A 13,173-nucleotide genomic window follows, 5' to 3' on the forward strand; every position below is an offset into this window, starting at 1 on the left:
TGTGGATTTGATCCTAAACGTTCAGCGCATCTTCCTTTCTCCTTAGGATTCTTCTTAACCCGCGAGTGGTCGCTAGCCAAAATGTAACGCGAGTGGTCGCGCGTGAGACTTTCTCTCACATTAAAATTAATATGACATTTTTCACAGTTTTTTGGGGCGTAAGACTGAAATTTACCACGGAAATCAAACGCAAGTTCTACCTTATATATTTTAGATAAAAATGAAATAAAGAAAATGAAATGGCGTATGGCTTTTAGTGCCGGGAGTGTCCGAGGACAAATTCGGCTCGTAAGCTGCAGGTTTTCTTTTGACTCCCGTAGGCGACTGGCGCATTGTGATGAGGATGAAATGATGATGAAGACGACACATACACTCAGCCCCCGTGCTAGTGAAATTAACCAATTATGGTTAAAATTCCCGACCCTGCCGGGAATCGAACCCGGGACCCCTATGGCCAAAGGCCAGCACGATAAGCATTTAGCCATGGAGCCGGACATAAATATGAAGTGATTAGCTGTTTATTAAAGACACAAATTGCTACTTAAAATAACATATGCAATATACATAAAAATAACTTCCGCCCTGGAGTTGTAAGAAAAATCTCACACATGCATAATATCTAGTAATATTTACGTACAAAGCAAGGTTTCTGAACAAAATAACATTTTCAAAAACAAGAAGTGCTCATAATACAAATACTAACGCGTACAACAGGAGTAAGTTTTCCGCTCCACTTCAACATAACACTAACGCCATTGGTCGCGCGATGAGAGAAACTCTCACGCAGTGCGCACGGTCATATAGGAACATTTGTTCTGACTAGGGGAGGGGATGCTTATCTTTCAAATGTGAATCGCTCTACTCACGACAGTTATAAACTCAGCTAGAAGAGGGAACAGTCACCTCCCTGTCATCACTGTGAAGTAATATCACAATAAAAAATAATGTGAGAGAAAATCTCATATAGCGACCACTCGCGGGTTAATCGCTGTAATTAGTCTGGAATTGATGTTCGATGCTAAATTTGCAAGTGTAGAGTTACTGTCTAAAAATATAATTTATCTCCACTTTTCAGGACATGTATGCAGCTAATAAATTAAAGAACTAACTAGGCACTCGAAGTGAAGTGTATGAAATTTGAGTTCTCTGGGAAAGACGGAGAAATATTTTAGGTTAATTTCCAGGTGATGTATTGTAATATTCAGAGTTATTTCTGTGAGTATTATTCCACGTATTAATTTGAAGCAACTCATTACCCATGTTGTAGGATGGGCGTGTCTACCCCTTAAATAGAAGCCTCAGATTTGATTCCCGGCCATCCCAAGGATACTAGGCGAAGGGAAGAAACGGGATTAATTACCTTCGCATGTTTTATTGCGAAGCAGTCTAATATGAGAGGCAGCGAGTCCTATCAAAACATATCGATGGCTTTATTTTAAAACCTCGTATGTCCAAATGTTCTTCCTACCCATTATATTCCTTAAGACTGGTCACGCCTCCCGGTCATATATTTGTATGCAGTCCATCAGAATAATTTTCGCTGTGTTCATTTTCCTTTGCTAACGTCTAAAGGAAAATGGACCTTACCGTACCGTATTGTAGGGATGTTGATTGCATGGCAATTTACGCACTCCTACAGTATAATGTATTTAAGGTTCATTTTCCTTTACATACCGGCAGAGGAAAGTGACCATAACGAAAATTATTCTTGTGGACTGCATATAAATGTGAGACTGGGAGGCGTGACCAGTCTTAAGGAATACAATGAATAGAAAGTGTATTCGGACTTACGAGGTTTTAAAAGAAAGCCATCGATATTGGTGATGCGGCTGAGGATGTCATAACACTGACTTCGTGACACTCCAATACACGTAGGCCATATGAATTGGTATCAGTTGCCTTAGCGGATCTGAACATGTAAAGGGGTGTTATTTTCTTCATTTTTAAAAATGTGTGTGTATGACTTGCGTTATTACTTGCTTGATTGAATTGTATGAAATATACCGGTCGTGTTAATTTGTTTTGAAATGATCTGAGAGCAGAAGCAAATGCCACGCGTGCGTATTAATAAAAATGACTTGAAAAAGAATGTACTAAATACACTTATTTTCTTCTTCAGCTTCTCCAACGTATTGTAAAAAATCATCAGACATTTCGAATATCCTCGAGAACTCTATATCTCAAAGCATCACTTGTTCTATTAGCCACGGCTGCCTTCTATTTGATATGCCAGCCAAAAGCAAGTTATCTTCTCACTGGAACTCTGTAGCGCACGTTTCACTAATAGTACACACAGTACAATGCTATCTATTATTTCAAGGTAAAACGAGAGAAGGGCATACATTCACCAATATACTTGCTCATAATAAGTGACTGAGTGCTTCATAATTCGTTCGCAGTGTAGGCTTTTTTTAATACTGTACTGATGCCAGTCTAGTATGCAAGTTAATACTTCTGATTCGAACGATGTCATAACTTACGCACAGTATTCGACCAGCACAAATTATGCAGCTCAGTGTGTAAATGGACCGTTATCTGAACATATAAGCCACTCAAGGGCTCGAATTATTGAGAAGGTATACGAATTAGCAGATAATTTGTTTATGGGAAAGAAGAACGTCCTATGGGTTAAAATATTCGCAATAATAAGGTCACTGATTTCGTTGTGTTTAAAGCTCAATCAACATGTAAAGCCTAAGGAGAGAAATTGATAAATGACTTTCGGCCATCTGAAGAAGAGAGGAACAGCTGTTGCGACTTATATGGCTAGAGGCTATTAATCAAAGAGAAAAATAAGTGAAAATGATAAATGAATGCCTATTCTGAATTAACCTCGCGTTAAAAGCATTTCCTCTTTGGAGTTTATATATTCATTACAGCTCGAGCAACTGCAACATTGATTTATGGGACTGAATTTGTACGTCGCTTCTGGACACATTTCGATACAGCAAACAGCGATTAATCTTCTATATAAAAATAGATTACCTTATGGTGGAATTCAACTGAAACTTGTTCATTTAAAATGGAAATTTGTATGCACATATATATGGTAATTGACGCAGCGATATACTGTATGGTAAGAAAGGATATGAACATCTGATTTAGCCTGTTTCTTCAGTCCATTATCACAGACAGACAGACAGACAGACCTCCGTACAGGCCATGAAGGCCCTTGGAGGAGTGGAAGGTAAAGGCTTCTACCATTGTTAACCGCGGATCGTGATAGGATAGAGTGGTTAGCTCTACACCCGGCCGCCTTTGCCCCCAGGAATCAACCTGGTACTCATTTTTGGTGTAGGCTGAGTGAACCTCAGGGCCATATGCACCTCCGGAAGTGGAAATCTCGTTTCTTAAATGTTACGACTTCCTGAAGGGGATTCGAACCCACGTCTTCCGGGCGAACCGAGCACGCCTTTGCCGCCTCGGCCAGGCAGCTCCTCTATTATCACAACATTCCCCGAAATTGAAGAGTTCTTTTAAAACTCACTCTAAATCAAAAGTATTGATTTTTCACGAAATGCGTTTCTGAACCAGAAGCATTGTACGTAATATAAATATTACCTACTTCATTATGACATAAGATAAATATTTTGAAAGTAATTGTCAACAAACTGAAACCGTGTTTTAAAGGCATAAACGTTTGAATGCAGATATTTTTTAAAACCTAAACTAAATCACTTGACATAGGTTGAATCTGTATAACAAATACAGACTTGCTGAGTTTTGGAATAACATATTTATATGCACATTGTAGGTTCCATATTAAGAATAACGGTATATGAAACACAAAAACAACGGGATTTTAGTGATTTTTCCTTATTGACATTCATGTTAACTAAACTATATATGTGTCAGATTTACAAGTTATCATAAAATATTGTGGATTTATTGAAATGCAAGGGTGTACAAACATCTTTGAAAATGAATGACGTAATTGTTGATTTGTCAAATACCTGTGGACCCGTGGTAGAGTGTCGGCCTCTGAATCCCAAGATAGCGGGTTCAAACCCGGCAGAGGTAGTCGGATTTTTGAAGGGCGGAAAAAGTCCATTCGACACTCCATGTCGTACGATGTCGTCATGTAAAAGATCTCTGGTGATAAATTTGGCATTTACCCGACAAAATTAATCAAATATCAGCCATAGACGCCCAAGAGAGATCCGGTAATACTCTGTCTGCCATCTAGCGGACCTAGAGTAAAACGGAACGTCGAAATTGACGAGCAGACAACCAGATGGCGTCAAATCGAAATGTCTGCACACGGTAGCTGAGGCCATACGATTATTATTATTATTATTATTATTATTATTATTATTATTATTATTATTATTATTATTATTATTATTATTATTATTATTATTTTTATTATTATTATTATTATTATTATTATTATTATTATTATTATTAATGATAATATTAATAAAACAACTAATAATTATAATAATAATAAAGAATTTTAAAATAAAAATAACTTAAAAATAATAATTCTAATCAAATTCAAGAAAAAACACACTGCACCAGCCTTAACATTGAATTAATGGACTTAGCTGTTGTGCAATGCTATACAAATTGCTCTTCTTCAGTATAGAGTACCACTGTGCGATCAACCACATCTGCATCATAATAAGTTCTTCAGGCTTTGACTGCATTATAACTGAGCATGTTGAGACAGCGAAACAGACTTCAGACGTTCTTCAAAGTTGTTCCTCTTCTTTTTCTCCTCCTTCCTAGGTATTATTTTCATTCCTATACTACATTGACCAATCTGTAAACGTTTCCCCAAGAATAAACTAATATCTTCTTTAATGTTTGGCATTTACTGAAGTTTCCATTGTAGGTAACCTTGAGGGAGATTCTGAGTTCGTGAATATCGATGGCTTTCTTTAAAAACCTCGTAAGTCCGAATACTCTTCCTAACCATTATATTCCTTAAGACTGGTCACGCCTCCCATCTCATATTTATATGCAGTCCAAAAGAATAATTTTCGTTATGGTCATTTTCCTCTGCCAATGTGTAAAGGAAAATGAACCTTAAACACATTATACTGTAGGTGTGTGTAAATTTGCCATGCAATCAACATCTCTACAATATGGTAAGATAAGGTCCATTTTCCTTTAGACGTTAGCAAAGGAAAATGAACACAGCGAAAATTATTCTGATGGACTGCATACAAATACATGACCGGGAGGCGTGACCAGTCTTAAGGTATATAATGGGTAGAAGAACATATGTAATCACAGAAACTACCGGACCGATTTTGAAATTCCTGCCACCATTTCAAAGTGAATATATAATTCGGGCAACATAGGCTATATATCATCCCGGAATATCATAGTGTTCCAGCAGCAAGAACCGTGATTAAAGGGAAAAATCTCAAAGTGTGCTTGTTTGTGGTGCCGTAAAAGCTGCTTGACTGATAGAGCTCAAATTTGGCATGCTTATAGGTGATACCGTTGGTTAACACACATGATACTTAATACTACGCTCTTTAAGTGGATATGTGGCAAAAGAAAGTGTGAAGCAAGTCAGAGGAAAACAAAGGACAGCACCGGATCATCAGGAAATGATGCCCACATCGAACAGAGAAACAACGATCAGCAAGAGTGAGTACGCGCCCATTCCTGAGATGGAAGCTATACTGTGATTTCTGAGGTGATATGTTACCCAGGCTAATCTAATACAGGCTGTCAATATCTGTAAGTCTCTTTTTGTGTTAATGGAATTAGTACAATCATGTAGTCTGCTCAGTAGTAGTAATCAGATTGCATTCTCCCGTATTTTGTAAAGTTTGCGGGAAAGAGGGGGGTGGGCTATTGGGTAAGGCCCAGTAAACAAGCTACCAGCATTTATGCCTTTCAAGAACCTAATGGGAATCCTTTATGCACTACCATTTTTTATCGTTTATAATATTCAAAAATGAGGGCTACTATGGTGACTTATGGCGCTCATGTACCTGCATTTTGGGTTGATTATAAGTTAGCAACATTATAATGAATTCTATAATATCTTGTTAGAAAAATTAATTGTATTAAGTGAAAGGTGCGGGGGAATTATAATTGATGCCCAATCGCGTGGCAATTACTTTTGTCAAGTTATAATTGGTGCACTAACGTAGGACAGGATAAAGCTTGTAATTTGTTGGTGGACTCATTCAAATGAACATACTCGTAGGATGCCCAGCTCCATAGCTAAATAGTTAGCGTGTTGGTCTTTGGTCACAGGGGTCCCGGGTTCTATTCCCGCCAGGGTCGGGAATTTTTACCATCATTGGTTAATTTCGCTGGCACGGGGGCTGGGTGTATGTGTTGTCTTCATCATCATTTCATTCTCATCACAGCACGCAGGTCGCCTACGGGAGTCACATCGAAAGACTTGCACCTGAAGAGCCAAACATGTCCTCGGACACTTCCGGCACTAAGAGCCATACTCCAAATAAAATAAAATACTCATAGGATAAACAGTAGAGGAAAGTATAAGTTTTTAACCATCGTTAATGAGAAGTAGAGTGTGGTCCAAAAATATTCCCATTACGTATACTGACCCTTTTTTTTTTGCTATTGCCTTTACGTCGCATCGACACAGATAGGTCTTATGACGACGATGGTAGAGGAAAGGGCTTGGACTGGGAAGGAAGCGACCGTGGCCTTAATTAAGGTACAGCCCCAGCATTTGCCTGGTGTGAAAATGGGAAACCACGGAAAACCATCTTCAGGGCTGCCGACAGTGGGACTCGAACCGACTATCTCCCGAATACTGGATACTGGCCGCATTAAGCGACTGCAGCTATCGAGCTCGGTGTATACTGACCCAATATTTCAATTTCACGTATATTTTTATAGAGAATTTCTTTGGTACCAGCAATTTTGTACTATCAATTTATTTTCCAGGATATTGCAAAAACACTTTTAATGTGGTATTTGTTACTAGAAGCTCATTTCTGATTGGTTAATTAAAGTATTAGAAGTGATAGAACAGGTAATGCATTTCTTATTATTGGCCGTTTTTACTATACCAGATTCCAGGGCCCATTAAAATACAGCGCCTGTGAGACATTACAATATTTGGCCACATGATAGCACGCACATTCTTGAAGTTCATAAAATTTCCACCATATATCTCTAATTAAATTTCCTTCTGAGTTATCAACTGCTCTTCAGTAAGCAGAATTGTTTTCCGAGAGCAATTGTTCTGTTTCTCAGTAGACAGAATTGTGCTTCAATAGCTTATTAGATGCTAAGAGAACTTCAGATTTATATTTGTTTTTCAGATCGTAGGGAAGAAGGAATGCCTAACTCCAAGGAAGTAGGGCAAGATTTTGGCATTAAATTCACAAGGAATATCCAACAGGGAAATTTCTAGGATATTTATTGACCATAAAACAGCGGGTAATATTTGGAAAAGGAAACCGAAACAGGGATGACAAGTTTGAAGCACAAATGTGATCGTAAAAGGGAAGCAAGACCCAGATTTTGCAGGGAGATGAAGGCGATGGTGAAGCAAGGACGATTATTGAGTTCCATGCAGATTGGTTTAAAGGTCCAACATGTGATTCCCCGAACGGCCATGGCCTACCAAGCGACCGTTGCTCAGTTCGAAGGCCAGCAGATTACGGGGCGTCGTGTGGTCAGCACGACGGATCCTCTCGGCCGTTATTCTTGGCTTTCTGGACTGGGGCTGCCATATCACTGTCGGCTAAGTCCTCAATTATAATCATGTAGGCTGAGTGGACCTCGAACCAGCCCTCAGGTACAGGTAAAAATCCCTGACCTGGCCGGGACCTCCGAGTAAGGGGCAAGCACGCTACCCCATTACCGCAGGACCGGCCATATTCTATCCATGCCGTGTAATAAATAATCAGAATAATTTAAATCCTAGTTCTTAGAGTTAACTTCCCTATACATTAGACGAATCCATATGTTTGAGTTATTTAAATAATACAAACACTACTACAGCTATGTGACTTACGTGTAGAGTTCTTCTGTCAAAAGTAAGCAAGCCTGCATTGATGCGACGTCTAGTGTCGGAAGATCCACATAAATCCACGAGATTTGAACCACAGCCAGTGAAAACAATTATCAGCTATCAAGTCCCACAGAAATGCAACACCAACTCTGTAGGAATGAAATATGCAGTAGCTAAAATGATTTAACATTCGATGAATTCAACGTATTTAATGCCCTACTCGATCTAATTGTGACCCCGTTAGGCAAAAGCATAATATTCTCAGTACTATCCCAATTAGTCGGGATGAAAGACGATTGTAAGTTGTCACCAGTACTGTTCCTACTGTTTATAAATGATATCTTTCAGTCGAAAGGTTTTGAGGCAGGGGTTTACCCAAGTCTTGAGAACCAGGATATTCCGGGTCTAATTTTTGCTGACGACATCCTTCTGCTCACTTTGACACCCAATAGTATGCAGGGTAGTATAAATGTAGTGGTAAATTACTGTAAAGAATGGAATTTAATAATTAATACACAGAAAACCAAGGTAATGGTGTGCCAAAAAGGATATAAATTGTCAAAGAATGAAAAATGGTGGATGGGCAAGACGAGGTTAGAAGTTGTCCAGAAAGTGGAATACTTGGGTTTGATATTAAATGGAAACGGGAAATAGACAGAGCAAATAAAAAGATCGAAACTAAAAGGTATGAGTGCACAGTCAGCCATGAACATACTGGAGATGAAGATGCTCAACACAGACTACAGAGTGTATAAAAATATTTTAATGCAGTATTTAAATCTGAGAGTGTTGTTCGGAGCGGAAATTTGGGGAGTTGAAAGGAGGGTTGATTCACTTGATACATTTACGAGTAGATTTGGTAAAATAATTATGGGTCTACCCAGTTATACAGGTTACTGTGGAGTGAGAATGATGTGCAAAGATATAAGTGTGCAAGTGGATATTATTAAAAGGATAATAAGGAATTGGCTGAGAATGAAGCTGTGAGAAGTGGCGAAGTAGTACAGATAGCATATCAACCAAATGAAATATCAGAACCAATGATACTGGGTGGATGGGGTTCGGCACATTTTGGAAATGATAGGAGTGGGATATTACTGGAAAAGGGACCGTATAGAGAAGATGAGAATATGTAAGAAAAATATTCTAAGAACTAAGGATATTGAAAAGCAATGTATTGATGCACAATGTAGAAGTAAGAGGTCATTAGAAGAATTTTGCAATGTTAGTGGGAGAATGAGGATAAATGTAGAGATTTCAACAAAAAAGGGAATGAGGGGTATAATACGGTGGTTAATGGGGATACATAAAAATAAAGCATACAGAAAAAAAAGAGATGAAAAATGTTTATTATGTTCTGAAGAAATGGGAAGGGCACACCTGATAAAAGATTGTTCAATGACAAAGCAAATACAAGAGAAATTTATAGATGAGCAGGATGTAAAGAAAATTGAGAACGAAAATCAGTTGTATACAATTGTAAAGTTATTGAACAGAGAATGGATGCACCCGGGGAGAATCGCAAAATTATTTAACATTATTAGGAGAATGTGGAGCAGGAAATTGAGGGAAGGAAAGGATGTGATACATGTCAGCCAGGAGCTGAATTGTATCTAAGGTATCCTAGAAAATATAACTCCGTTGAAGTCTAGAGCCATTAGGTACATGGGCTTAAGGTATAGTATGGAACTACCTTGTTGCAGTAGTTCTATTAGTCTGCCGTATTGCCGAATAATTTTTTAAAATGCCATCTATCAACGTAATTCCAACATTCAGTTTACATTATTGTTTCTCTGTTCAATCTGTAATCATCTCTTCTATATTAATAATAATCGAATGTACCAGTTATTAACACAATTCTCAATAGTTATCTCAAGTTACTCCTTCTAATTTTGTATACTGCATGTATCACAAATTATGAAACGGTTACAATAAATAATACCCTCTTCCTAATCTATGGTTTTTGCGATTAAGGGAGACGGGAAACTTTGACTGTGACTTGTCTACGCCAGGCGGTGCATGTGTGCTCGGTTCACACGAAAGCAGGTGGCTTCTATTCACTGTCAGTAAGTCCAAAAATTTAGTAACGGGGTTTATACTTCGAGAGAGAAGCACGATCCTAACATTGTAAAACTACTCCAAGGACGAGTACCAGTTTAATTCTCGGAGGGAAAAGTGCGGCTGGGCATTGCTTAAACCATACTCTCCATGTTGGTACAAGGTAAAAAAAAAAGAAATGAAATGGCGTATGTCTTTTACTGCCGGGAGATCCCAGGACGGGTTCGGCTCGCCAGGTACAGGTCTTTTTTATTTGACTCCCTTAGGCGACCTGCGCGTCGTAATGAGGATGAAATGATGATGAAGACAACACATACACCCAGCCTCCATGGCAGGGAAATTAACCAATGATGGTTAAAATTCCTGACCCTGCTGGGAATCGAATCCGGGACCCCTGTGACCAAAGGTCAGCACGCTAACCATTCAGCCAAGGAGCCGGACGGTATCAAGGTTACGAATAGTGGGAATCATTAACATCATTATCTGTGAGAAGTGATAGTTTTGCTTTTCCCATCGTTCAATAACTTCTTGTAGAATGTTGGATATCTGATTTAAAAATCTTGCTCAAGAAATACGATACAATTTCCAGAACTAGATTCCTATTCTATCTTCTTTCAGATTTAATCACTTCGCATTGAAAACTGATTCCTATTATAAAAATAAACAGAATAATAAAAACCGTAGAGTATTATTACTCCAATCCTCGGATATGAAATACATACCCAATCCCTGGTATAGTTTATACTACGTATTCATTAAATAAATACGAAAATTTTACGATCGCAAGGTAATATTGGACGGCAATGGTGCCGAGCTCCCCGAGCACATCACAGAGTCGAGAGTTAGGACAAGGTGTCTGCAGCTCCGAGTGTCAGCGCCTCCCGTATAATAATAGACTGGTTATAGCTCTCCCAAGCCTTCATGAATTATATATCCACATCCCACACAGCTCTCCCATACTGGCGGCTTTGCCCGGAACACACTGACTTACAATCATTCTATTGCGAATTGGAACAGACTTCTGAAAATATTTATTTTTACCCAAGGTAATGCATTAAAAGTAAGAAAATGCATCCCAACTGAAAAAAATGATTAGGAAAAAAGGAAGAATATAATAATGGAACTGTGATAAAGCGATGGTCATTCGTCTTCTAGGAGGCATATTATGAAAAATAATGTCCGAGTGCTTGCCTGGGATGAATATTCAGCGTAATGATTTCCGGTTCATAGAGACCTAGGTTCGATTACCGATAGACTAGAAATTTCAGCTACGTCTGGATAAATCCCCTAACTCACTGCCTGTATGTTTGTGATCGTCCTAATACGGATCTGCGTATATATAAAACACATCACACTACCAACCGCAACAGTAATAAAGTGAATATATATCTCCACATATGGTTGACATTAGAAAAGGTATCGGGCCGCAAAACAAGGCTTAATCCACATGAAGTCCCAACACACAGTAAATGAGAAAAAGCTAGGTAGTAGTATCAAACATTATTATTAGAATTATTCCAGGAATTTTTAAATCTATAAGATTGTTGTGCTGCAGGAAAATACTCTATATTAATATTCAAATATAAAATAATGCAATATATATGTCAATAATGAGCTTGTCTATACATTCTTCCATTATTTTTGCTTAACGTTACAAACTTGATACACGTTCTGAACCCATAACCTTTGATACATACATACATCATCATTATAGACCGTTCAATCTGCAAGCCTCTGTGAATTTACTAAACGTCACCACAATAGTTCATTTGCAACTAGTGCAGTGGCTTCATTTAGTTCTATACCACTTATCTTTAAATCGTTAGAAACTGAGTCAAACTATCGTCGTCTTGGTCTCTCTCTACTTCTTTTACACTCCATAACAGAGGCCATTATTCTCCTAGGTACCCTATTCTCCTCCATTCGCCACACATGACCCCAACATTGAAGCCTGTTTATACTTACAGCTTCATCCATCGAGCATTCATAACTAAGCCTTTATCTCCTCATTCCATGTACCCTCCCGTCATTGTTCCCACATGTTTGTACAAGCAATCATTCTCGCTACTTTCATGTCTGTTACTTCTAACTTAAGAATAAGATATCCTGAGTCAACCCTTCTTTCGATCACATAAATCAAAGTTAGTCCGAAAACAGACGGATGTAAAGATAGTTTCGTCCAGGAGCTGATTTCCTTCTTAGAGAATACTGTTGATCGTAACTGTGAGCTCACTGCATTAGCTTTACTGCATCTTGATTCAATCTCACTTACTATATTACCATTCTGGGAGAACACACACATCCTAAGTACTTGAAATTATCTACCTGTTCCGCCTTTGTATCACCAATCTGACATTCAATTCTCTTGGATTTCTTACCTACTGACATCAATTTAGTCTTCGAAAGGCTAATTTTCATACCATATTCAATGCACATATTTTCAAGTTCCAAGATATTAGACTGCAGGCTTTCGGCACAGTCTGCCATTAAGACGAAGTTGTCAGCATAGCCCAGCCTGCTTACTACATTTCTACCTAACTGAATACCTCCCTGCCACTTTATATCTTTCAGCAGATGATCAATGTAAACAACGAACAACAAAGGTGAAGGATTACAGCCTTATCTAAATCCTGTAAGTACGCGGAACCAAGAAATTCTACCATCTATTCTTATTGCAGTGCAATTGTCAACATAAATGCTTTTAATCCACTAGTCCCCTAATATGGCGAACATCTCTTCCTTCGGTAATTCAGGCGAACTCATAGTAGATCCCAGGGAATCACTGAACAGGAAGAAGGAATACTTTGAAAATCTTCTCAACGTAAAAGTAAATATTCCTAGTGGTGTCAATAACAACCGAGCTCATGGGGAGGAGGAAAATTATGTTGGTGAAATTACGCTTGAGGAAGGGGAAAATGGGGTAAATAAACTTCATTGTCATAAAGCAGCAGGAATAGATGAAATTAGTCCTGAAATGGTTTAGTGCGAAGGCAGGGATGAAATGGCTGCATAGAGTAATAGAATTATCGTGGAGTGTTGGTGAGGTACCTTCAGATTCGACAAAAGCAGTAATTGCACCTATCTATGAGCAAGGGAACAGGAAGGATTGCAACAACTATCGAGGCATCTCATTAATTATTATACCAGGCAAA

The sequence above is a fragment of the Anabrus simplex genome, chromosome 1 (assembly GCF_040414725.1).
Source record: "Anabrus simplex isolate iqAnaSimp1 chromosome 1, ASM4041472v1, whole genome shotgun sequence".
Lineage (NCBI taxonomy): Eukaryota > Metazoa > Arthropoda > Insecta > Orthoptera > Tettigoniidae > Anabrus > Anabrus simplex.